The following is a 26,371-nucleotide window of genomic DNA, read 5'->3' as shown; positions in this document are numbered from 1 at the left end:
TGAAGTGGGGGGGGGGGATCGGGGACTGCTGGGGGCGAGGGGTGGAGAGAAGGGGGACTGGAAAAGGAGAGGGGAGCCCACGCAGCCGTCAAGGGAGCCAGGGAAGCTGGGGTTTTCCCACTGGAAACTGGACGGAGGATCTTGTCTGATGTAGAGGATTCTCCGCCCCAGTCTAATGCTGCCGCTGACCACCTCCTGCAGGGGCTGGGCAGGAGGAATGTCTTGCTTAACACCCGCCGGGGGAAGGCGCACTGCAGGTGGGGCCCTCCAGTGGCAGGCAGCCTGCCGGAGGGGCTGCGAGAACAGGCGGCCACCTGGCAGAAGGGGCTCTGGTGTTCCCACAGGGACGAGTTGGGGGAGCTCCCGGAGTTGGGCCTAGGGGAGCGCGGGGAGCAGCCAGGAGGAGGCAGGTGAGTGTGTGCGGTGGGGTTGGGGGGAATGGAGAACTGGAGACCTGGTGCAGGGAGGAGGAGAGAAAAGAGCGAGGGAAGGAGAGAGGAAGGAATAGAAGGAAGAAGGGAAAACAGGAGAGAAGGAAAAAGAAAGGAACAGTAGGAAGAAAGGAAAGAAGTGGAGGGGGGAAGGAGGAAGGGAAAAAGGGAGAGTGAGAAGAAAGAACGAACCGCAAAAGAAAGGAAGGAGACTGCAAAAGGGAAAAAACGAAGAGACACACGAATAGGGAGAGAGCGCGCAGGAGGGGAGGAAGAGAGATTGCGAAAGGAAAAATGAGAAGAGGAGAGAGAGAGAGAGCGCGCGAGCGAGCGAGCGAGCCGCGGGCGCCGGGGAGGGGAGCGCGGCGCGCGGCGGCGGCGGCGAGGGCAGGACGGCCGGGCGCCGCGAGCGGGGAGAGGGGGCAGCAGAGGGCGAGCGGCGAGCGGCAAAGAGTGAAGTGGGCACGGCGGCGGCGGCGGCGGCGGCGGCGAGCGCGGGGCCGGCGAGCATGAGCGCGGCGGCGGCGGCGGCGGCGGCAGCGGCGGGCGCGGCGCGGGGCTCGGGGCCGGCGGGCGGGCGGGCGGCGCGGGCCGCCCAGTAGCGGCCGGCGGGCGGGCCGGCGGGGTAGGCGGCCGGCGGCCGGTCCACGAGCCGGAGCCCCAGCCCGATCCCGCGCCCCGCGCGCCTAGGAGCGGGCGCCCTCCCGGCGCCGGCCCCGGAGCCCCGAGTCCCCGCGGCCCCGCAGCCCCCGGAGTCGGGACAACTGTTGCGGCGGCGGCGGGGGCACCGCGGGGGCGTGGGCGGCCCCGCGCCCCAGCAGCCGGCTCAGCCCCGCGGGCGCCGGCTCCCGGCGGCGGAGCGAGGAGCGAGCGGGCGGCGGGCACGAGGTGAGCGGCGCCCCGGGCAGGCCGGGCGGGGGGCGCGCGGGGGAGGGGCGCGCCGGACCGGGGTCCGAGAGCCGGGGGAGAGGGGTCGGGGCGGAGCTCCTGGCGGAGGAGGGTCCCGGCGAGCGGGGGGCGGGTCTTCGGTGCCCTGGCTCCCGAGAAGTGGTGCGGATGCCCGGGGCGGGGAGGGGTGGGCTCGCCCTGGGAGAGGCGAGTTCGGTGCATCGGGGGTCCGGGGTGCTGTAGAAAGGGTCCGGGGACGCCCAAGGGAAGTCTGGGGACAGGAGCCGTGTCGGGCAGCCAGTGTCCTGGCACTGGGGTCCGCGCCAGGGCTCACCAAGGTCGGGGTCGCTGAACCTTGGAGAGGACGGGCCCGGGTCCGAGGAGCAGTCCAGGGCGCATCGTGCAGGCACGCGGCAGCTGAGACCCGCATCCGCGTCCGAGGCGTGGACCGGTGCCCGAAGGCTCCTCCGGGCGCGGAGCGAGCCTGGAGCCCCAGGCGCGCCGGGCAAGGTTCCGGAGCCACGCTGCGGACCCGGCCGGTTCTGGAGGTCCCAACTGGGCGGCGCGGACAATGAGGAAGGCCCCTCCAAGTGCGCGCCCCTCACTCCCCACCCGCCGCGTGGCCCCTGTGGAGCCGCCGCCGCCTTCTGGGGCCGAATCAATATTGATCTGCGCCTGGGGCCGGGTGGCCCGGCGGCGGCCTCCGAAGCTCATTAGCGCCAGCGGTTGCCATGGCATTGAGACTCCAAGCGTCTTCAGGTTCTATTTATTCTAATTATTATTATCATTATTAGCGTTAGTATTTGTTACTCAGCCAGAAGAAACCAGAAATGAGGAAAAGGCAGAGTGTCCTGGCACCTCCAACTGTCATCTCTTTGGAGAGAGCCGGTGCCCGCTGGTGGGCGAAGCCGGCCAGCCTGGGTCTGGTGCGCTGTGCGGTTGCCCGGGCCGCATCCCTGGGGCGGTGGGGCTGGAGAGGGGAATTATATAATCTGCCGTGGGAGTATGTCTGAATGCCTCTTCTTGTCTACCCTGCCTCTCTCGGCCTCTTTGATCCCTTGGCTCAGTGACTGCTCCTCCTGCCCAGGGAAGCCCAGGCTGGGATGGGAACAGCAGAAAGTGCCTTGCACCAGGAATCACAGCTGGCGGCCTCCAGCCCTCTCTCCCCCAGCTGTGTGACCTTGAGCAAGGTGCTTGACCTCTCTGAGCCTCTGTTTCCCCATCTGTAAAGTAACACGAGAGTCATTCCCACTCTGAAGGTTGCTGTGAGGTCACACTGAGAAAGCCCAATGAGTTCTGTGTGCCCCACGCAGCTGCCTGCCCTTCTCTGGGCCTGTTTCCTAGTCTGTAGAATGAGGGCCTAGCCCCCGTGTGTCTTTAGTCACTTGTGTCCTGTGAATCTCACCCCGGGCTGTGATTGAAATACTGTTGAGCCAGCAAGTTGGGTTCAGACCAGGCTAAGGGGGGTTTCTCCGTCACCCCTTGTTCCCACACCTGTCAGGTGGTCTGAAGGTGGCTGGGGAGCAGGGAACCCAGCCTCAGTCCCTGGTGTCAGCCCAGGACGAACCCCATGCCGGTCAGGGTTGCCCAGGATTGGGAATCCCTCCCCTACCGCCCCCTCGACCTGTGACTGCTCAGGGCAGGACACCTCCCTGTACTCAGTCTCCAGAGGCTGCTTGCTGTGCCTGTCCTGGTGGGGGGTTGAGTGTAAGCAAGAGTTGGCCAGAAATTTCGCTGCAGCCAGGTGGCCCCTGCCCCTCGTGGCTCAAGCTGAAAGCCGAGGGGGCAGGGGGTGGGGTTCTGCCCCTTTCTTTACTGTCACCATCACACGGAATTCCCAACTCGGTCTCAGGCATCTGGCAGATATTGGACTGATGGGGGAGGTGGGGGAAGCAGATTGGCTTGATGCCGTGGCGGGGGGTGTATGTCCCACCCCCACTCTCCCAGGCCACCTAGCCTGGAGCTCACTGCAGCTGGAGTGGACAGGATGGGTGGGGGCCGGGCCAGAGCTGCCCAGACCTTTGTGAGTGAGAGAGAAAGGGAGCGAGGCCTGTCCCCAAGGGGGATCGGGAGACTGGCTGAGAGCCATTCTCTCGGTCCATGCCATCCATCCATCCCTCCATTTATTCATTCCTTTGCTCACTCCCCTTCTTCAGATACCTCGGTGAGCCCCCATGTCTGCTACTAAAGGGCATCAGCTCTGCCCTCGGCAGCTCTTAAGGAAAATGGCCCTGGAGAAGCCAGTGAGTGGGGCTGAAGCCCCGCCTAGGGGAAGCTGAGTGGTGGGGGTGCAGGTGGGAAGCATCTGCCCTGGAGCCCAAGGAGTGTTTGAGGGGGGAGCCCCGTCCAGGAAGCAGGCACGAGTCAGCCAGAAGGGAGGAACAGAGGTGTCCAGGGCATAGGCCCCTCCACTGGCAAAGGGGCAGACACACACGAGGCACGGGGGAGGCAGGGCTTGGAGGGGGGCGTGGGGGGTGGCTGGGGACTGGGGAGCAGGGAGAGGTGGTGCAGCTGGAGTGGAGGTAAGGCGAGGGAGTGGGACGCCAGCACCCAGTCTGGTGTGGGTTAGCGAGCAGCAGTGGGGCAGGGAGGAGGGGAGGATGGTCGGGCTTGGAGCTTGGACATGGCCATGGTCCATGGGTGGGAGCCCCTGCTTGGGGTGGGCAGGGGGAGGCCTGGGAGAACAAAAGGATGAATCTGGTTGCCAGTCTCTCTGGGACAATCAGCCAAACCTTCCCAGCTGCTTCCCCCTTTAGGCCACCCTCGGGGAGAGGGCTACCTCCCAGCCAGGCCCATGGTTTCTGGGAGGGGAAGGTAGCCAGTGGACTCCAGATCTGGCTGCTTCAGCTGTCCGAGTCCACGATAAATGGCTTCACTGCCATGAGCATAAGGGTATAGCCCCCCGCGCTTGCACTTGACAGGAAGAGCCCGGAGGCCTACTGTGCGCTGGGCACGTGCGGAGCACGTGCCAGCCCCATCAGCTCGCACCATCCTCACGCCGGCCCTGTGAGCGGGCAAGTATCGATTCTGTGGTACTGCTGAGAAAACAGGCCCAGAGAGGTTAAAAATAGCCCAGCTAGTATCGCCATCCAACCACACCACCTGCGGCCCAGCCTGTGCCTGACGGCGACCGCGGTGGCTCTTCAGACACGGCGCGGTGAGCCACTGCAGGGCAGGGTCTGTTGAGTCTCACGTCCCAGTTGTCCTGTTTCTTCTCTTCTGGACTGATCCAGAGCGTGGCCTGTCTTAGGCTCAGATGAAAGATATCACCTCCCATGTTGACGAGGCTCTGCCTCTATCAACTCAGCCTCCTGCTTGAGCCTCTCCCCAGCCGAGTCACACAGCAGATTCATATTGATCTTTGAATAAGCGCAGACCCCAGCCCTCCCAGAGTGGCTTTTCCCAGCCCCGCCACTCTCTCTAGAAGTCACTGAAGCAGTACTCAACTCCTAAAACCTGTGAGGCCTTGTTTGCGAAACACTCTTCTGTAAGGTGGCGTCCTGAACACCTGGAGCCAGTGAAAGTGAGGAGGGTGACCAGAGGCCCTGCCCACCCTGGGACCTGCTCTCCTGGGGACATCAGGTGCTACCCACTCCGTTGGTGTTGGTCTCTTCCTGCACAGGGCCTGGTGGGGGAGAAGTCCTATCTCCCCCTCCCTCCCTCTTTTCTTCCTTCCCTGCCTTCCCTCCTCCAGCACACACACTCTTCGACCCCTTCTCTATGCTTGAACCCCTAGGAAGGTAAAGAAGAACCCAAGGCCCCTCAGACCCGCCCCAGGGAGCTCCCTGCCTGGACATGCCCAGGGCTCAGGATCTGTTTGATGACTGACTATGTGAATGAATAACTCTCTAGTGGAGACATTGGCTGTCCCAGCACCCCTGGCTCTGCTCATGTACCCCCGTCCCACGCCCCAGCTTGGCCCATTTGTGGCAAGCTGCTCCCTCCTTTCCTACTTAGCTGTAACTAGGTTGGACACTTTTTTGGAGGGCCTTCTCTGGGTCTCCTGACATCACTACTCTCTGGGAAAGGTGCTTGCCCTCTGGGCCTGGGTTTCCTCGCTCAGCGTGCTGATACCTTGTGCGCATCTCATGCGTTTCATGAGGGTTGTCGGGGGAAAAGGCACTGGCAGAGTCATCGGCGTGGGAGCCCCCTTGCTCCACATCCTGTAGCTGTAGGGGGTACAGATAAAGTCAGGGACCTAACCCCTGCATCTCCAAGGCCCGTGTGCTGTGCTGTGCTGTGATGGTGAGAAATCCTAAAAGCTGCTGCTTCGGGGCCTGAGAGGGAGCTTGAAGCTTGTCTGTTTACCCACATACATATGGGGACACTGAGGCCCAAAGTGAGCTCGTGGCATGCTCAAGGTCATGGTGAATTGCATATCCTTGAAGGCCAAGGATGCTTGTGATGTCATGCAGGCCTGGTGACCATTGTCTAGAGGCCTGGGGGAGGGGGATGCAAAGACTCCTTGGATTGTGAAAGTTACTCTGAAAACCCCACGATGCTCCCATCAGGAAAGGCCTTCAGAACCCCTCCCTCCCTGGCCACCCAGGCGGAAAAGCAGAAGCCGAGAGATGAAATGTCAATGCCACTGGTCCCACATTTCTGGCCTTCAGACACAAGCAGAGCCCTCACTTGGCGTGCTGTCGACAGGCTGCCCCTTCCTCCCCGGTCAGGGGCGCACTCCCCGACCACCTCGGCCCATGTGCGCAAACTTGCCTACAAGAAATTAAGAAATAATGCATGCGTTACTGCAACTACACCCATTTAACGCTGAATTAAGTTCTGGAAGCTCTTAACGGAGCCCTGGGAGAAAAAAAAATATTTTTTTTGTTCACACTTCCCTGGAAAATGAGACAAACCGTGATCTTTTAAAACCCAGCTACATAATGTGATTAGACCTTCCTGGCAAGCCTGAAAGAAGTGCCCGGCGGAGAGCAGGAGGGCCGATCCGCCAGCTTCAAGATTTGCATTGGGAAATGGGGCTGGGAAAGTTTGTCTCCTGCGCCACATTCAAAGCTCCTCGGCACACGATGGGCTGAAAATAAAGTGCCGCTTTCTTAGATATTGGTACAAATTACAAATAAAGGCAAATTCCTTCCATAATCCAGCGCGAGAATTTCCTCCGCGGCTCCCTCAGCAGGTCACTGAAACGGCGACGGTGATTTGCCTTCACCGCGGGCTCGTTTCCTTTGTCGGGAGAATCCTCTGTGTGCAGCTGGATTTATAGACCAACAGAAAACGCATTTAAGCATTCACTCATTCTGTGTTTCCGGAGCACCTCCCCTGTGCTGGACCCAGGGGACAAGAGACCATGGAAACAGGATTGTGCCCTGGTGGGGTTTATGGTGTGTTTGTTGGGGGAAGGAGAAAGAAAGGAAAACAGACGTCTGTGAGCTCCCACCCTAGCTGAGGGGTCAGGGAGGGCTTCCTGGAGGAGGTAACTTTTGGCTTGGGTCTTGGAGGGTGGATAGGAGTGTGCCAGGCAGAGCAGGGCAGAGGAGCACCCTGAGGAAAGTCTTCAGTGGGTCTCAGACAGGCATGGCCTCCCAGTGGCATCTTCGAATTTTAATGTTTCCAAGTTCCTTTGTTACATTATCATCCAGCCCCCTCAGGCAACCCAAGGCCAGTCTTCCAGAGTCCCTTTCCCTAAGGAGCACAGAGTCCAGAGAAGGAACGAGAGGTGGCCGGGGTCACAGTCAGAGCTCTGGACCCCAAGGCTCTGGATCAGATGGACTCTCTGCGGGTAGCAGAACAGGTATCATAAGCTGCTAGAGGGAAATTCTGAAAATTAAATCAAAGAAATACAGACATTAATACCAAAGTCTAGAAGGTCCCCTTTCTCCCTCCACCTGAGCCTCCCTCCTCCTTCTCGGCTACGGGACGCCCTGGGCTTCAGGATGGTGGTCCTGGGATGCCCATGCCAAAGCTGAGCCTCAGTCTCTGCGTCCAGAGAATGGAGGGGTGGAGCCTCTCCCTGCCCATTTGCAGGAAGCTGGGCATCATCACTGAGTCCCAGAGGCCTGGCCAGTGGAGTTCAGCCCTCAGCTGGGCAAGTCCAGCGCGTCCTCCCATGGGCTGGCTTCTGAAGGGCTTTTCTGTTTAGAGTTTTCGGGAGCAGATCAGGACTATAGCATCATCTGAGCGGAACTGCCTGGCATCTGATCCTTGGGACTGCGAGGCCTCTGGGGACTGAGCCGTGCCTCTGAGCTGAGGCCCATCGCCAGGGCGACGAGCGGAGCTGCAGGGAAGCTCCTGGCGCAGATCCCGCGAGAGCAGCCTGGCATCACCCAGGCGTGCTCGGGGCTCCGCCCTGGACAGGTCTCCCCTCTCCTTGTTCCTATCTCTGTGACCCTGGACAAGTTCCATAACCTCTGAGCCTCAGCTTCCTCATCTGCAAAACGGGTTATTGTGAGAACCAGATAAGATAAATTTGCAGCTTAGTGCATAGTGTGTATTCAAAAACATATCGGTTCTCTGTATTCTCCCTCTATGAACAGGAACTTCGCTGTTACTCTGTTAATATTGCTCCAGCCCTTCGGTGAAGCATCCTTGGAGGCAGAAGCCAAATCTGATCACCCGGCAACCCCCAGAGCAGGGGATTCCATGACTGGTTGTTGACTGAGTGAGGAAATGAATCAAGTGAGCCGTTAGACCACTCTGGTGCCTGCCCGGTGCCATGGCAACCACAGAGCAGGGCGGCAAGGGAGCCAGCCCTGGAGCTCACCCGCCTGGGTCCACCCCACCCCCCGGCTCCACCCCTACCTGTGGCCAGTGTCAGGCTGCTGAGTTCACTCTCTGAGCCTCAGTGTCCTTGTTTTTAAAATAAGCTTGATAATGTTGATGATAATAGTCATAATAACTGACAAGGGTGGTTTTGAGGACTAAGGGTAAATACTGTAACATTCCAGGCTCATTTAATAACATTTAATAACAGAAGCACCCAGGGGCTACAGAAGCAGTGGAGCTGCTCTCTGTCCTCCAAGGGTAGGGACCACCCTGTTTTTGGTTTAGCTCTTAGCCAGCTTCTGGCTCAGGTGTGTTTTGGACACGTCTGTGAATGAAGGGATGGACTGATGGCTGGGTGGGTTGATGGATGGTTAGATGGGTGGATGGGTGCATGGGTGCATGGATGGATGGAGGAATGGATGGATAGATAGATGGATGGATAGATGGATGGGTGGATAGATGGATGGGTGGATAGATGGATGGTGGGTGGATGGGCGAGTGAATGAAGAATGAATGAATGATCAGGAAACATCCAAAGCCTAAGATCAGGGCAGTTCTGGAAGGGGCCCGAGGACTAGGGCAGAGGCTTCTCTTTGAGGGCCATGAGCATTGAGATGGAATGAGTTTTGTAGCCAGATAGTATCTCTCTTCTCTGAACGAATATTTGTTGTCCCCATTCCAGGGACCAGGGATGGTGGCCCAAGTCTGGGGACCCATGTTGCTTGATGTCCCTGACAGTTTGGTTTTGGAGCTGTACAGAGCTGAGTTCAGACTGTGGCTTCCTCCTTTTTAGGGCAGGGAAGTTCTGGGGCTTCTCTGTTTCCTCCTCCATAATATGGAGAATACTGTCTTCCTTTGGGGGCATGGTGATGCACAAAGATCACGTGTTGAGCATGGTTTGTGATTTGTAAAGGTACAGGAGAAGTTGGAGGAGGTGTTTGGGCTTCACATGGTGGAAAAGAGATTGCAGGGAGGTTTTGGAGCTGGGGGGAGGCCCAGTGCAGGCAGGATGGGACCACCAGCCTGTGGGCCATCTGATTCCTTCCCAAGGGGCACCAGGCACAGAGTCAGGGAAGGGGCAGGGCAGGAGGGCCCTGCCAACCTGCAGGCAAAATTAGGTCTGCTGATCGCCACGGAGCAGCCCCAGGGATGGGGTGCTGGGCTCAAAGCCCCGGGAGCCCTGACCTGCTGGGGAGGTCCTTGCATCCAAACCAAGCCCAGCCTGGGTGCTTTGCAAACCCCGCCTGGTTTAACTCTCAGAACACGCCTGAGCAAGGACGGGTTATCCTTCTCCGCGAGGCTCAGAGGAGGGACGTGACTTCCCCAGGGGCACACAGCTGCTAAGTAGCAAAGCCAGGATTGGGATTCCCCCACGAGGAGTGGGGGATGGCATAATACCCTCAGTGGTCAGGAGGGGCGCTGGCATGGGCGTGCGGGTCACCACACTCTTGCCCCCCCCCACTTCTGTGTGGCCCTTCCAAGCCACCTCTGTCCTCTCTGCCTCAGTTTCCTCCTGCAGTGTGGGGTCCACTGCAGGCCCGCCTGAGATGTGGGTCACGGAGGGTCACGGAGGGTCACGGAGGCAAAGCGCTCTAGGAAGGAACCCTCCACGTGTCCCCACTCATTTGTCTCTGTTATGTGAATTCCTTCTCTTTGGGAGAGAGAGACATGGGGCAGTGAGCCCCTCAGGAAAGGTGGGGCCTGGCAAGAGCTGGTGAGGATGTACACTGGGGCTGCTCCAGTGTCATCTAGGCCTGGAGCTTTAGGGCCCTGGGGTCCTTCACATCAAGAGTCTGCTTTCTGCTGCTGCCTGTGGCCTCCTCAGAAAGGGCCTGGGGTCCAACAGGAGTGGGCACACCATTTGCCTGGGTTTGTGTCATGTGATTATTCACTGCTAGGATCGCACCCAGGGTTTGTCCTGGTTGGGGTCACAGGGGCTCCTGTTCTGCAGGAAGACTGGGAATAGTCACCTACTCTGTCCAGGTGCAAGTCACACGTAAGGGACTGCACAGATGTGGGTGAGAATAGAGGCCAGGGGAATGATCTGCCTGGGGGAAAGGGGCCATACATCAAGGAGGCCTTACCGGAGGAGGTGGCCCCCAAGGAAATGGAGGATGAGCTGACCAGGTCGATGAGCAAGGGGTGGGTGGGTATTAAGGCAGATGGAACAATGCATATGGAACCCAGGGGAAGAAGTTTCAGGAACTCCTGGACATCACGGCTGGCCCCTGGTATTTGTGGAAAGCTGTGTAGGTGAGGCTGTAGAAGTCAGCAGTGGCTTAATCTCCACAGACTCTGGCTAGTTAAGGAGTTTGGACTTTACTCTGTAAACCCGGGATGGCAGATCTGTGACTCAAGTACCAACATTAGCCACTGCTGTGCCTAGGGTAGACATTGCTAATCAGCCCACCACTAGCCACTGCTGTGCCTAGGGCAGACATTGCTAATCAACCCATCACAGCATGGAGTCAGGATGTGCACAGCCCCCCAGGCAGTCCCAACTGGCCCATCCTGTAAGTGCCCAAGATGACACTTGTTTGCTACTGCCATCATCAACGGGCATGATGACCGTTCTTCCCCATTGCTTATGTTGTATGGTTCAACCCAGCACCCAGAGTACTTTCCTGGTAGAAGAGGAAGGCATGTTGCAGCCTCCAATTCCACCCAAGCTACCAGGCTCCCGTGGGGCTCCGCTGCCTTGCAGCGAGTGCCGGGCGAATTTGGCCCTTCCTGGGAAAGCGAAGCCGTTTTTCCCAGTGAATCTGGGCTTGAGCACTGTCTCGGTGCAGACCCACCTCTCCCAGGTGAGCCCCTGTCTATCACCCCTGTCCACAGTCCAGTGAGTAAGCCTGGAGCAGCCCCGGATGTCCAGCTGGGGCCTGGCTGAGAAGTGGGGTCACTGGGGGAGGGCCGAGACCTGGCAGAATTCTGGGCAGGACTAGGGAAAGATTAGGAGAATTTTCTCCTGAAATTCAAACAATTGGACAATCTGTTCTGGATCGATTTAGAAGCAGTGAAGTGAAAAAAAAATCAGAAAATATAGTGTGAAAGCTATTTTCTCTCTCCGTTGGGAAGAGGCATGAGCTGGAGTTTATTTGTGGACTATCCGGGGCCGTGCCCAGGGCCCCTCACCTCCTCACTGCCCACTCCGCCACTGCCCTGGCCCATCATTCCCCCAGCCCTGCCACCTCCGCCTCTGTGCCCAGTGCTGGGCTGGGCAATCCGGGGTCTCAGGTGGCATCCCTGGCTCCAGCCTCTGGAGCCGACAGTCTGCAGGGGCCTCAGATGTGGACATACCAAGATAGGCAGCCGAGGAGGTCTCTGCTGTGCAGCCAGTGGGTGAGGGGACCTGGAGCGCCCCCATCCTGCTCTCCAGACCATCCTGCCTTCCGTGTGAAGGACCAGCTGTGTCTGTCTGGTTCACTCCTGTATCCTCAGGGCCTGGAGTTGGGGCTGGCACCTAGTAGGTGCTCATTAAATTTCCTGCAGGGATGCTGGGTGGAGGAGGGGAAGGGAGGGAGGCAGGAAGGAACAGAGGCTTTGCGTGAAGTGATCTGCTCATGGTCGCACGTTGTTAGTGGTGGAGGTGGGACTGGAGCCAGAGCTGGGATCCCGAGACCTCGATGTGTCCCCTTAGCACAGCACCCCGTAGCCCCCGGCCCCCCAGCCCTGGGGCCAGGAGCCAGGCCTGAGACATCGTGGGGCCTCCCACACTGATGAGCCTTTTCCTTCCTCCCAGTGCAATTCCTGAATGGGATCATTCATCACTTGAGCCAAATGCTGATTGTTTTCAAATAAACCTGTTCCGTGTGGGGCCAGACCGGAGTGGGTGGGCAGGGATAGGGGGAGGTGGAGAGGTGGGCAGGATTGCAGGTTCCCCCTCCCAGCTTTTCAGTCTGAATTGTCCCCCAGAGGGAAGGGACTCCCCGGGGCCTGCAGTGAGTTGAGTTCCAGAGGAGTTCCAGCAGGGGCTAGGTCTGCCGGGATGTCCTGCGCGTGGGGGCAGGCGCGGGCTCCAGCTCCAGGAGGGAAGTGGGACCAGCTGATTCCCCAGACTGTCTCCTCTGTTCTCCCCGAGGCACTGGGAGAGTTTGGTTTGAGGGCATGGCAGCTCCCTCTCTATCCCTCACTTCCTCTCCAAATACCCAAGGCCAAGAGCCTGAGGCCCAGAAAGAACCTTGACTTAGAAATGAGACCAGCTTGGGCCCACGTCCCAGTAGCTCAGCAGCTGTGTGACCTTGGGCAGGTGACACCGCCCCTCTGATTCTTAGCTTTCTCATCTGCAAACCATAAGCAGCAGTTCCCCAACTCCCTTTTTTTTAATTAAAGGAGACAGCATTTGTCAAATGCCCATCATGGGGTTGACACATAGTAAGAGCTCCAGAATCCTCTCTTTCTCCCACTGGCATGGTGTGGAAGACCAGTTATTATGTACAGTCTGGGTTCTGCGGCTGCACGCGGGAGCCCGTGGGCTTCAGTCCAGGGGAAACTGCCTCGACAGCTAGAGAGCCCTGGGAGCCCCAAATGGCTTCTAGTCCACCTTTAGCCACCGCCAGGGACATGCGGATGGTGCCGGGCGAGGCCAGCTTGGCGTTGTGGGGAGAGCCCTGCGCTCAGGTTCTAGCGACCAGGTGCCAGCCCCGGGTCTGCTCTGTATGCGCTGTGTGACCCCCAGACATGACAGCCTCTCTGAGCCTCCGCATCCTCACCTGAGGCTCATACCCTCCCCCAACCACTTCTTGGGGTCACATACAGCTCACTTAAACCAATGTGACAGCTCTGAGCACACCCCTAGCCAGGTAGAGGGTGGGAAACCCCATTGAGTAACCACCCCTGGACCTCCCAGCCAGGCTGGGTTTCACATATATGGTTTCATTTAATCTCACACCACCCACGTGAGGCTAGGGTTAGCACCCCGCTTTACGGGGAGAGGCCCAGAGAGGCTTGTCGTGTGTCCTGAGTCACAGGGCAACTGTGTCCCCTCCTCCAGACCCGCCTCTCTGGCGGAGTCCTGCCCTTGCGTCCCAGTTCTGATTGGGTTTTCCTGTCGACAGGGCTCTTTGCAAATGCTTTTTGATGTTACCTCTCCATTCCCCAGAAACTTTTGAGCCAGCATCCGCCAAAGCAGCACACTAATTAGACCTCCACGATACTGTTTACCTGGATGTCAACCTATGCTATGAAATTTAGCAATTTTCTCTGCATTATAAGCGATGTTCATTTTCGAAAAGGAGGAAGGCTGCTAGGATGGGAGTCACGTTTGCCCCTGGAGGACCCACGTGATGAAGGTTCGTCCTCCCAGCACCAGGCTCTGCCCCAGTGTCTGCGGGGCCCCTCCCTGCTGGGCAGGGGACCCCCCTGCTGGGCAGGGCGGGTGTTGGCTGAGGACGGGGCCTCCCTGCCAGCTCTGTGCCCTGTCCCTTGCTCTGTGCTACCTCTTCAGCGTCTTCAATGTCAGGGTGTCGTGTCAGAGCCTCCCTGGGGGATGGTCAGAGGCCTCTGGCCACTCCGAACGCCTGCAGACACATCTATGAGCGATTCGTTTGTTTTCAGAGTGCAAACTCAGCATCAGGATGGGTCACCAACTTGGGGAGGACACAGCAGGAGCCAGATTAAACAGAGGAAGTGCTGGCTTCAGTGAGGAGGTGCCCCAGGCTGGGAAGAGGGGGAGCAGACAGCAGGAGAGAAGCGCCAGTGAAATGGCTCAGTCTGGTCTGATTCCAGAGCCCAGCCTCCCGCCAGACACCTGGTAGTGCCTGGACCTGATCCCCTCGGCCTGAGAGTCAGGCTTCCCTCCCATCCCCTAAGACCTGAGGCCGCCATCCTCTGAGACCAGGATGAGGACTCGGGATGTATCTGAAGGGCAGGCACTGGAGGGGTCTTCCCTGTCTCCAGGCCCCTGCCCCTCACACCAGTCCGGTGGCAGACCCCCCAGGCTCCCTGGGAGACTGGCCGTGGGAGGGGCCGCCAGAGGAGGCAGCAAAGCCCCCAGTAGGCTCGGATGGCTGAGTTCAGTTTGAGGTGCAACAAATCCGGGGGCCCAGGGGTGGAGTTGAGCAGGAAGAGGCCGCTGTCTGTCCAGGTTGGGGCCCAGGAGAATTGCGGGAGGTGAGCCGGTGTCTATAAGCGCTCTGGGAGGATGGCCGAGAGCCACCTTTGGAAGTCTCCTGTTCGGCCGTTGCCACCAGGGAGCCCTCTTGGGGTGCAGCCTCCAAGGTGAGGCCTGGCCTGGCTCACTGAGGGCCAGTGCGGCTGACCAGGCCGGTGACCCCGGCCTGGCTCACCAGTGGGGCAGCTGGCACTTTCAAGAAGAGAGAGGCCCAGGCCCGGCCTGGCTCTGGGTGGCTGCTGGTTTCCTCCAGCTCAGGTCAGCGGCTTTGGAACAATTACCAAGAGTGTGGGCAGGAGGCTCGTTCACCCCAGAAGTGGAGCTAGGTCTGGGGGAGATGCGTGGATGTGGGCCCTCCAGGCCAGCCAAGGGGGGTTAGGAGTGCCTGGCTGGGTGGGGCAGCCGCCCGCACCATCCCTGTGGTCTTGGCTGCCGCCCTATTTGCATAATTTTGAAGTTGATTGGCCTAAAGGCAACTTCGCTTAATCACAGCTGACAAGTCTCTGGTTGCAACAGCATCTGCTTCCAATTAGCTGCGCCGTGCCGTGCCGGGTTTGTTACACTCGCTCGGCAGCCCCTCTCCCAGCACCCCCACCGCCCAGCCCCCCTTATCAGACCCAGAAGGACCCCACTGGGCCTGCTGGCTACCTGGAGAGCTTGCCGCCTGCTCCCCGAGTGTGCACAGGTTAGCACACAGCCTCCGGGGCAGGAGGAGCAGCCTCTAGAGAGCCTGCGTTTCCAGGCAGCTCCCAGGAGATGCGCCAGGCTGCGGGCTGCACTCTGGGTACCGAGGGTTTAGGAAACTGGGCTGCCTGGTTTTGTTAATAAAGTTTTGTTGGAACACAGCCTTCGCCATGAGTCCGTGTGGCCTCCGACTGCTGTCCTGCTGTGATGGCAGAGTTAAATCATTGTGATGAGGCGCCTGGCCCACAAAGCCCGTGACCGCTACTGTCTGGCCCTTCACAGAAAAATTCCCAGTCTCTGATCTGGCACAGTGGTTCCTGTACTTGAGGGCATACCAGAATCCCCTGGAAAGCTGGTAAAATGCAAATCCCTTGCCCCTACCCTGGTTCTAGTCCGACAGGTCCCAGCTGGCCGGACATCGCGCGTTTCTCACCAGCTCCCAAGCAGAGCGCAAGACCGCACCCTGGGCATGTGCGGTCCAGCCGCCTCCGGGGTCTCTCCCAGCAGTTTCCATTCACTCATCTTACTCTAAACATCATCGTCATCAGACAGAAGAGGAAGCCAAGGGTCTGAGAGGTCCCTTGCTTCTCCAAAGTCCTGAGCTTATAAACGCTGGCTCTTCACCATCACATGCTACACTCTTCACCCAATACCTCACCCCAGGCACAACACTCCCCAGGGCTCACCGTGCCCCCGCTGGGTTACCTGGCTTGGTCTGCTCCATATCTGAGTTCCACACCAGGGTCTGCCGTTAGTAACAGCGACCCCTTGGCAAGTCAGAGTGCTCTTGTTCTCCTTGGGCTGGGAGAGCGTGATCCTGGGAAGTCAGGATGTCAAGGGCTCGGCCGAGAGCGCTTGGCGCCTGGCGGGGGCTTTGCTGCCTCCCCCTTCCCCAGCATCTGCAGTTGGTGGTGGGTTCAGTTACCAGCATGTGTTTGGTGTCATTACCCCCAACAGGCTGAGACCCGTGCTGCCAACTCTGAATCACTGATGTCACTCTGTGAATGACAAGGTTACCTTGCACATAGCACCCACTTCATGTCTCATCTTCCTGTGACCTGGGAGGGTGGGGAGGCAAGACACCCACTTACAGAGGAAAAGCCGAGCTTTCCTGTGGCCTGGTGGCCTGCCCAGGCAGGTGACAGGTGGCGGTGGGGTTCCGTGCCTGGGTTATGACATGTCGGTCCACCTGGTTCGGGCACTTTGCTGAGTATAGGAGGACCTTTCATGACCAGCACCGCCAATTTATAGATGAGGAAACTGAGTCACCGAGCGCTTATAACCAGGAAGCACTTGAAGGGGCAGAGTGACCGGGGCTCACAGGGAGGAGGCTGGGAGTCCACGTGAAGACAAATCCTTACTGGAGTCGGAAAATCCCAGCACCGGGGATCCACCTCCCTGAACCCACCACACAGGGTGACGGCCAGAACATGGGCCCCCGTGCTCTCACCCACCCCCAGTCCCCGCAGGGCCCACCACTACCCACACTGCCCTCCGTGCCCTGGTCACGTGCATGCTTCACAGCTCTTTTTAGCTTCCTAAAGTGATGGTGCAGATTGTTATCTGGGGACCTAAGTTTCTCCCCCAGCCCCAGGTTGCTAAAACGCCCTGTGACATTGGTGTGGCTGTGGTTCACTCTGGCAGCTGCGGAGCGTTCAGTGTTTGGACTTCCTGCTCCGCGTCCTCCCGTCTTCCAGTGGGCTGTCTGCAGGGTTTTCCTCTCCTAAACGGTGCTGCCGAGAACATTCTCATACCTCGTGCCCGCCGGTCAGCACGGCCTTCGCGGAGCCCGGAGGGGCGTTAGCGCTGCTCATCACACGGTCACGGAGGACCCACTGTGTGCAGGAGGATGCCGTGACAGCAGCCTCCCCTGGGCCTCCCTGAGCTTGCTGTGGGTCATGCTCCCTCCAGATCCGCCTCCCCAGCCCCCCAGGCAAAGAGGAACTCCTCGCGCGTGGCAGCATCACCAGAAGTAAACATAGTGACGCGGCTGCACTTTCACATGACGGCGCACCCGGCTCAGAGAGGGGAAGGGACTCGCCCAGGGTCACACAGCTGAGACATGGCAGAGCCTGTGCGTTCGGACCCCAAGCTGAGGGCCCTCCCTTTCTGTTCTCTGCTGCTGTGCTGAACCTCAGACCAGAGGCAGGAGGGGAAGCCTCGTTACCTGGCTGAGCGCTGCCCCCAAACTGGTACCGAATCTTACTGCGCTGAACGAACCCTCGCCTCACTTTGTGTGATTGGTCCCTCTGCCAGGAACACCATCCCGCTCTCCCCTGGAGCCCACTGCCAGACCCCCTGAATGGAGTCCCAGCTCCACCACCAACTCGCTGGGTGACCCAGAACAAGTTACTTAAACTCTCTGTGTCCCAGTGTCCACATCTGTAAATTGAGGCTAATCACAGCATCTCCCAGTCGTGAGGATTAAGTACACACCAACTCTTCCAGTCCCACCAGCTGCTTTTCCTGAGCTCCCGTGGCGCCCTGGTTTCCCCAGCACAGCACCAGTCACTCTGGGCTGCCACTGTCCACGTGGGTGGTGACTAGGTAAGGGGCACCCAGGCCTGTCTGAACTTGGCACTCTTTCTGCCTTAAGCAGAGCACCTGCGTCTTCAGGGGACAAGGAAGGAGGTTCATCTCTGGCCCAGCTCAGGCCGGGCAGGATTCCAGCGATGGGCGCGAGGCAGACAGAGCCAGCTTCCTTTGTAGGCTGGCTTTAAATGCCATCGTAGCACTGGCCACCATGGAAATGCCAGTTGAGGGCGGAGCAGAGGGACAAGACACAGAAAGCCTGAGTGTGGAGACGGCTGTGGGCTGGGGCGGTGCCCGGGGAGACCCAGCTGTGGGGCCTGCGGGCCCTTTGTGTGCAGATGTGCACATGATGTGTTTCCAGCAGCCGCTGGGATGCGCAGCCCTGCCTGGATAAGAAGTTCCCTGCTGCTGGCTGGGGTGGGCTGGAGGAGCATGGAGGGGGGACCTAGGGAGTCAGCCCAGCTTTGGAGTCAGGTGGACACACCCCCTCCATAGTCTGTTTCCATCCTCAGAGGGCAGGGTGCTGAATGCGCTCACGAATGCACCTCCCGGGGCAGTGCCTGGCGCAGAGGACGGGCTCCAGCTGTGGCGTCACTGACCCGCACTTGATCAAGGAGCTTGAGGGCCCTGTGGGGAATTCACACATACGGTCTCACGTGGCGTGAAGCATTAGCCTAGATGCGCCCCTGCAACCCCAGGTCAGCTGCTTCCGAGCTGTGAGACCTTGAGGGGACATCCTCAGTTTGCTCACCTGTGAAATGGGACTCGATGACGTGCTGTGAAGACACAAAGCCAGGCAGACCTGAGCCTGGCTCTGGGGACAGTCCCCACGTGGCAGCCCCAGGCGGCCCTGGCCCTGAGCTGGGCTCACACTGCCGACGGAGGGCCGGGGCCATCTCCCAGTGCTCCCTGCCCCGGAAGAACCAGCTGCGTGGCTTTCTGCACAGACCAGCTACCATGCTCCTTTGCCTATACAAGGCCTTGCTGAGTCGCTCTCATTTTATTGGGGTTTAGGGTTGATAGTGATGGAGGAAGGCCGGCGGCTGGAGGGGCAGGGTTTCTGGTCTCTGCATCCCGGAGCTGGGCAGATAAGGGCGTCCCCGAAGCCATGCCGTACGGTGGCACAAGCTCCTTGCAGAGCAAATTCTCATTAAGCCAGGCACAGCCAGGGTCCCTGCCCTGGACAAGTGCCCTGGGGGCGGGGGGAGAGCAGCAGACCCTCAGGCCCAGAGGGATGTGAGGGTCCCCCGTGAAGGGGAGGCGGGGGGAGAGCAGGCTCCGGGCGGAGGGGCCGGGAGCCCTGTGCGGCGCACGGCTGCTGGCACCGGACCCCCTGCTCAATCCCAGCTCCTCTGCCGCAGGCTGTGTGACCGTGGGCAAGTTGCTGACCATCCCTGTGCCTTAGAGTCTTCGCGTCAAGAGCCTCACACTGAGGGCGGGTGGGAATAGAGGCTCAGATGCTGGGACAAGCTCCATGCTGTATGGACCAGTGAGGGAGAACAGAGGAAGTGGAGGGAGGGGCATGCCGGTCCCACCTGGACCGACTCCAGCCCCCTTTCCCTCCTCCCATTCTCCCTTCAAGCTCTTCCCCAGATTCAGCTGCCCTCGGGGCCCTGCCCTGATGACCTGGAGCCCGTTCCCATCTCCTCTTCCCACCCAGCTGCCCTAGATGCACACCCTGCTGGCCAGTCCAGCGTGGCCAGCCAGAGGACGGGGAAGACAGACCCCGGGGCCCCTCAGGGTCATGGCCGGCCCCTGCGAGTGTGGGCCAGTGCCTCCCTCCCTCCCTCCCCTCACTCGTCAGATTCAGACATAAGATCTACCTGCACAGAAGTCCCGGCACACAGTAGGTGGTTCAGATGGCTCTCCTGTCCCCCCCTCACTTGTCCTCTGCTCTGCTTCCCGCCCCTTCCTCACCTGAGAGGGCTGAGACCCCGTTTATGGTGGTCCTCGTGAGCTGTGGGGGTGGGCCCCGCAGAGGCCCATCAGCACCTACTATGTGCCGGGAGCACTCACCGGGCCTCGCCCGCCACTCTGGCCTTGTCTCCCTGCTCCCTCCTCTTTCCGCTCCTGCTGTGCTGGACTCCTCCCCATCCCGGAGTGCTGTCCCACCTCTTGGCCTCTGCATGTGCCAGTTCCCTGCTGGCAAGCTCCCTCCCCAGGCCCCCCCACCTGGTCTGGATGAGCTGGGGACCTGTCGGATCTCCTGTTTCTCCGGGACACCCCCAACCCAGACCAGGGCAGGGTGCTCCTCTGAGCTCAGACGCCCCGAGTCACCACATGTATGAATTAGGTGGACTTTACAGGGGTGGGACGGGTCTGTCCAGACCACCAGTATCTGTAGTCCCCAGCCAGTGCCACCCAGCATTACACTCAGTGTGGAATGAATGAATGAATGCCTCCATCACCTCCTCGGCCCCTCCCAATACCCCTCAAGGTGGGTGCGTTACCCCCACTTATAGATGGGAAACTGAGGCTGGGCTCCGGCTTCTCTTCTTCCCAGAGAAAGAGGGTCCCTTGGGCCGAGGCCCCCCCCCCCACGGAGGGAGGCTGGCATCGGGGCTCCGAGAATGGGGAGAGAAATCCCGGGCTGCCCTTCGACAGCCTGCGTGCCTGTCTTTCCTCTCCCAGCCCTGACACTTTAAGTGATTCATTCTTCATGTGATATTTTTATGTTTCTCCAGTGGGAAAAAAATGCCCCTGGGATTTCCAAGGGTTGTTTTATCTCCATGGTGTAGCCAAATAATTTGGGAGAACGGATAGAACAGAGGGCCTCACGAGGTCTCAGTGACGCCCTCCCCTTAACCTGGGGAGCCACTTGCCCTGAGACCTGGTGTGGCCCCAAGAGGGGCAGAGCATCCGAGCCTTGGGCTTTGCAGCCCAGCCTCTCTCAGCTGTGTGCCCTCAGGCAGACCTTTCCCCTCCCTGGGCCTCGGTTTCCTCACCTGTGAGACGAGGAGGGCAGCTGTGCCCCCTTCAAGCACTCAGGAGAGTGACACTCACGGAGGCCTGGGTGAGGGCAGAGGGGGCCCAGCTGGGGCCCAGGACGGGACTGCGGAAACAAGCTGGGTTTAGAGCTTGAACCCAGAGCCTGATGGGCGGAGGTGGGGGTTGGGATGTCACTGAGGACTGAGAGCTCTTTGGGGGATCAACTAGAATGTTCTCCTGTGGGAGGGATTTGGGGGGCAGGAGTGGTTTCTGAGTTGGTGGTGACCTGCACGATGTCCTGCAGTCCTGCTGACAAGGACACCCCATGCTGCAGTGTGCAAACTCTCCTCTTCCCTCCAGAGTGGACCCTGCAGTAGCCCTGTGGAGCAGGTGGTGTCATGTCTGCCTGATATGGGGACAGTAGGGGTCAGAGGATGTACACTCAGGACTCTGAGCTGTCCCACCTGGGCTACCCTGGACTCTGGGGGACATAGCCCTCTGGAGCTCTGGAGCTGGGGTTTCTTGGCTTAGGTGAGTGGCTGCCACCGTGAGACTGATGCCCAAGGTTGCTGCTGATGTTGGCAGTAAAAGCTGACACCTTGTCTTAGTAGAAGTTGGGCTGAGCCTCTGCCTGCATCTCCACTGTTCCATCTGAAAGTTTGCTCTTTGCAATAAAGTGAACCTGGCATCTAGGCCAAAGAGTGTTGACAGTGAGTGTTGCTCTTTGGGGAGCAAACATTCACTCAGCACCTACTGTGTGCAAAGCTTCCTCTGCAGGGGATAGGGGGCATGGAAGTCCCCTCCCACTTCAAGGAGCTGGTGCCTGGGAGGGAAGCAATTAACCAGCAGGCGGGGCAGCAGGCAAGCAGTGCTCACTGAGGCACCAGCCAGACAGGAGAGGGGGCTAGCTCGGTAGGCGTGGCATTCAGGCACACCTTCCTTTGCTCGGGGGCACCCAGCAACATCTCAGGTACCTAAACCATCGGCTTTGGAAACAACAGTGGGCAACACCAGATAAGAGGCATTTACAGAGCACACTTGCTAGATGTGCTGGGTGCCCTGCTAGCCCTTCTGGGCTTTTCTTTCTTCAGTACCCCAGCAAGGAGGGGGCAGGGGCAGGCATGGTTTCCATTTTACAGATGAGGAAACTGAGGCCAGTGAGATAACTTGCCTAGAACAGCCAGCTACTTAGCGGCAGCACTCAGATTCCAGGCCAGGGGAGACCGACTCAGAAACCCTTGTCGTTTCCCACACCGGCACCCGCCATGAGCCCCTGCTTGGAGTCAGACAGACTTGAGTTCAAATCCCATCCCTGCCAGCCCCCAAGTTCCAGGTAAATCATGTCGGCTTTCTGAGCTGCAACTTGTTTATCAGAAGAATGGAGATGACGATGCCTGCATTCATTCAACCAATCCAACAAGTGTTTATAAAGTGCCTACTACGTGCCGGGCCCATGCTGCCTGGTGCTGAGCCCAAACCACGCAGTGGCAGCAGGGCCAGCTTCACGGCGCGTGATCGGGGTAGTCGCACAGGGCCCCGGGCTCGGAAGGGCCCACGCTCAGTTTAATGCTCTGCTGTTGCTGAATTGCTGAAGAGTTTCGAACAGAAATGGTTCTCTGCATTTTTCATTTGCACTGGGCCTGGCGAATTATGCTGCCGGTCTTTGGTCCCTGTCCTTGTCCAGGCTACAGTCTAGGGGAGCCGATGGACGCTGCTCAGAGGGAGCCCCTGTGCCAAGCATGCAACTATAAGCAGCCATCTGTGTTCTGAGGAAAGGTGGACAGGCCGTGAGCACACACGGCAGGGTCCTCAGCCTCATGCGGGGGTCAGGGGAGGCCTTGGAGGACACAGGCTCTGGGGGACTCATCCGAAACTGCCAAGTGACTGCTGGCCGTGCAGCCCCGGCTGCTGGAGAACGTGTCGCCGTCTGGCCTGCGTCCATCCGTCCTTCCGTGTGTGTGCTCCGGCCACCTGGCCTGGCTGCCCCGCCGCTCCCTCCACAGGCACCGGGGGGTCAGGAGGACACACTCTGGCCTTGCTGCCCACAGGTGCTATTCCTGGACTCTGGTTTCCGAGTGAACACACTCATCTGTGCCTGGAGACAGGGCCCAGGAGCAGACCATGGGGTTGAATCCTGGCTCTGGCCTGCCCCTCCCTCCTTGTCCCCACCCGGGGGAGGGCAGTGGGACAGCCTAAGGGTGTAGGCAAGCCGGCTTGTCAGAGCCAAGTGCCCAGCACGCTCCGGCCCAGGGCCGGCCCCCGGCTGGCAGCTGCTCTCCCCAGCGTTAGCTCCAGCCCCCGCCTCTTGGGCACCTACTGCCCACAGGACAGTTTGTGAGGCCTCGAAGGGCTCTGCCCCTGTTGAATTACTAACTCGCAGCACTCACACTGTGACGAATGGTAAGAAGAATGTCCAGGCTTGATTTCTGATTCACCATGGAATCCATTGCTTCCTGACTCTCCGCAGGCCACAGTCCCGTGGTGGCCAGACCCGCCCGGTCCATCTTGTTTGTAGCTGAACCCCAGCCCTGGGCGTGGCCCCCAGTAGAGACTGTCAGGTGTGCATTGATGAGCATCCAGAAGATGACGCCGGGCAGTGGGGGTGGGGAGGGCGAGCAGCAGCCCAGGCCGCTTCCTGGGCCTGCGGGCACGAGGGCCGGGCCTGGGGCGGCTCTGATTAGGACACCAGAGTCGGGGGGAGAGATGTCCAGGGAAGGCCCAGCCTGAGCAGAGGGCCCGACTCCTGGGCTCTGCCACCAGCGACCGGCACCCAGGAGGCTGGGACAGGACCCGCCCTCACCCCGCCACGGGGATGACCGCAGAGCTGCAGCCCTGCAGGGGAGGGGCCAGGTGGCATGTGTTTGGGTGACCAGTGTGTAACTAGTCACGTGCCCTCCTTTGTTCTCGATGTCGGGAAATGCAGGCTCAGGTGGCAGGGTCTAAAGGCCAGTCCCCTGCAGCAGCGGTCTGGGTTCTCAATGCCCCGCCTGCCACCTGCTTTTCTCTAACCCCAGTTTGGTCTCAGGTCGAGACACAAACCAAGCAGGCAGCATGCTCTTGCCCATGCCAGCCTCCGGAGCCCACCCAGGGGCGCAAGAGCATCAGAGGGAGAAGAACTCTGAGAGTCGGGTACCCAGCTGACCCCAGAAGCTGGGTCCAGGCTGCCCGCCTGCAGGAGAGATGAAGGGTGTTCCCAGCCTGAGGAACAGTGTGTGCAAAGACCCAGGGGAGAGGCAGATCCCAGAGGCTGGATTGGAGGAGCAGAGAGAGTGAGAGGCGGCAGCAAGGGTCAGAACACATGGGGCCTCCGGAGTGAGCGTGGACCTGAGCCTGCAGCTGCCCCGACCCCTCAGGAGGTGTGGGTGGGTGGGCGAGGCTGGGGCAGAGGCAGCTGGCTGCAAGGAGCACACCCCACAGACATTTTTGGAGCGCCAGCCCCATCGCAAGTGCTCTGAGGCCTTTCTTCATCCAGTCCTCGCAAGGATTGTGTGGATTTGATACTATTTTTATCTCCTTTTGGGGGCCTAGGAGACTGAGGGGACTTGTCCCAGGTCATATGGGTGTGGTTACAGAAGGCGGGGCCGGGCAGGGTGGCCCAAGCCCAAGGCCCAACCTCCAGGCCATGCGGCCCCTGGCCTTATCCAGGGAAGAGGTGATGCTCTGGGCCACACCCAGGGGAGGTCAGGTGGGCTGACAAGGGGTCTGCTGGCAACCGAGAGAGGGTGTGGGATCTCCTGGCATCGGGCCAATGGCCCCCAGGTATGGGGGCTCCAGAGAGTCCGTGGCAGAGCCCCTCACACAGCACCGAGGGCCCACCAGCCAGCCCTGCCTCCCTCCCCCCGCCCTGCCTAGCCCGGCTGACGTGAAAGCAGCTCTGCTGTTGTTGCTGGTGGGGTTTAATTCATCTTTCTCGGCTCTGTTTCTCTTCACATGCCCTCCTGCCTCTCCTCTCAGGCCTCGCCAAATTCGGTGTTTAAAAATAATCCTCGGATCTGGGCACAGCACTCTCCAGCCGACCCGAGGGGTGGACGCGGAGATGCGCGCCTGACTTGTGATCCTGGAGGCAGCCAGAGCGTGGGGAGTCCCGCTCATCCAGAACGTTCTACCTGTTCTTTGAGTTTTATTGTTGGTCACAAGCTACCATTGTGGATAGTTTACCAATTTTCAGAGATGGAACCTGGGACCATAAATCGAATCTGTCCGCGGTAAACGTGCTTCTGGGGGGGGAGGCGGGGGGGGAGGGTTCGGGAGGCCCTGGAAGCTCCTATAGTGCCGGGAGGGAGAGCAAATATGGAGGCCGGACTTGCTTCCTGTCTGAGCCACTGAGTGGCTGTGTGACCTCAGGCAAGTCACTTCACCTCTCTGAGCCTCAGTGTCCTTCTTTACCAGATGGGAGTTTGATGTCTACCTCATCAGGCCGTGGGGGATTATCTGAGATAACACGGTGAAAAGCCAGCATCCAGGACTTGTAAAGAACTCAGCTGGTATAAGCCAGACCCGGGACAGCAGCCCCATGGCTACAGCCCCCAGAGCAGGTCTGGGCCCAGTGGGGCCCGAGGAGGGGCATCACTCTTTCAGCCCCAACTCCTGCCTCTGCTGGAGAGGCTTTCCCAAAACGTCACCAGTGGGGAGGTCCCAGGGGGTGGCACCTGACAGCGTGACATGCCCAGTTTCCCCGCTGCAGACCCCCTAAAGGGGCTGCGGTGAATATCAGTGTTGTTGATGGCATGACCCTGCAGCTGGCCCTCTCATGGAAACCCAGCACAAATGGCAGCCATGGCGTTTCTAAAGCAGCCTTCCGACCTGGCCAGGAATAGAGAACCTGGCTTCCAGTTTTGCCGTCTCAGGTCGTTTGAAATGGAATTTTTATGTAACTGCCCAGTGACGCACAGTGGGGTTTTCTCTCCACCACGGGTTCAGCCTTCAGTGCTGGCACTGAGCTGCCCTGGGGACCTGGGGTGGTAGGGCAGTCCCCACCCCCACCCGGAGGCCCCCACCCCAACCTCTGTCCCACAAATGGGGCTGTGACTTCTGTCACCTGTTGACGCAGCCACGGGTGGGCATGGGGGGTCCAGCTGGGTGGAGGCGACTGAGCAGACCACGAGGAGCGCCCTGTTGGACAGGGGACGGACGTGCAGTGCGTCACCAAGGAGGGGCACGCCGGAGCTTGGTGGACCACACATCCACAACAGGCCCAGGGGTTGCTGTTGGTCCAAGCATGAGGCTGGTGCCCCCAGCTGGCTGGCCCAGGCCCAGGCCTCTCACGGTCCCTAGAGGAGGGCAGGAGGATCCGTTGCGTAAGCTGGGGGATGCCTTCACCCAGCACATTCTGAGTCCCTAAAACCCAGCCCAGAGACCCTGGCCCAGAGTAGGGGCTTGCAAGTGAATATTTATGAAGAGAATACATGAATGAATAAATGAATCAACATGTTAATAAGAGAAGAGATGGAATACGATAAGCCTCAGTGGAGTGACAAATTTCTTCCAACTGATGGAATCAAGGCAGGCTTCCTGGAGGAGGTGGCATTAACATAGCTTCTAAGGTGGTGTAGGATTTGGACTCACAGGAAAGAGGAGGGCACCCCAGGTGTGATTAGACAGCCTCCCCCAATACATGCAGGGCTTGTAAGTAGGAGCAGCAGGAGGGAGGGCAGGGCACATGACAGATGTGGACCCCCACCCCCACCCCCACCCCAGTATTTATTCAGGGAATCCGCTCTCAGACTGGAGCCCCGGCTCAAAAATTGGGTAGCCCCAGCCTTCAGGGGCTAGAAGGGCACAGAGTCTGGAGACCTGTCTCAGGCCTCAGGGGGCCCTCTGCTTCCCCATCTGTGGGATGGGGCCACATTGCTGGGGGAGAGGCATCTCGGGGGCAGCCCCCCCCAACCACCCCAGTGCGTTTTCCAGGGCTGATCCTTAGGTTTCTCCAGTATGAAATCCTTTCCTAAGCACTTTCAAATGCTTTAATCTCCTTCATCCTCCCAGGAGGGCCCTGAGGGAGGGGGGGAGGAGGACCAGGCTCTGAGCAATTAAACAGCTCACAGTCCATAGGGGTAGAGAGGCCTTCGTGCAG

At 59.6% G+C, this 26,371-nt stretch overlaps 1 protein-coding gene across 4 annotated transcripts in view; it reads left to right on the top strand.

Moving 5' to 3' along the window:
- The first annotated feature begins 257 nt into the window (after window positions 1-257).
- The window catches only part of SHISAL1 (shisa like 1), a 79,145-nt gene continuing 53,031 nt past the window's right edge, over window positions 258-26,371 (top strand). For 3 of the 4 annotated variants that reach the window (XM_015241689.3, XM_072973662.1, XM_072973660.1), the window contains exon 1: window positions 258-410. The gene's annotated coding sequence lies outside the window, so the exon portion shown is untranslated. Of the gene's footprint in view, window positions 411-991; window positions 1,320-26,371 lie in introns of those variants that run through there. The other variant, XM_072973661.1, reaches the window with a different exon arrangement.

Source organism: Vicugna pacos, chromosome 12 (genome assembly GCF_048564905.1).
Source record: "Vicugna pacos chromosome 12, VicPac4, whole genome shotgun sequence".
NCBI lineage: Eukaryota > Metazoa > Chordata > Mammalia > Artiodactyla > Camelidae > Vicugna > Vicugna pacos.
This window is presented reverse-complemented; position numbering and strand designations above follow the sequence as displayed.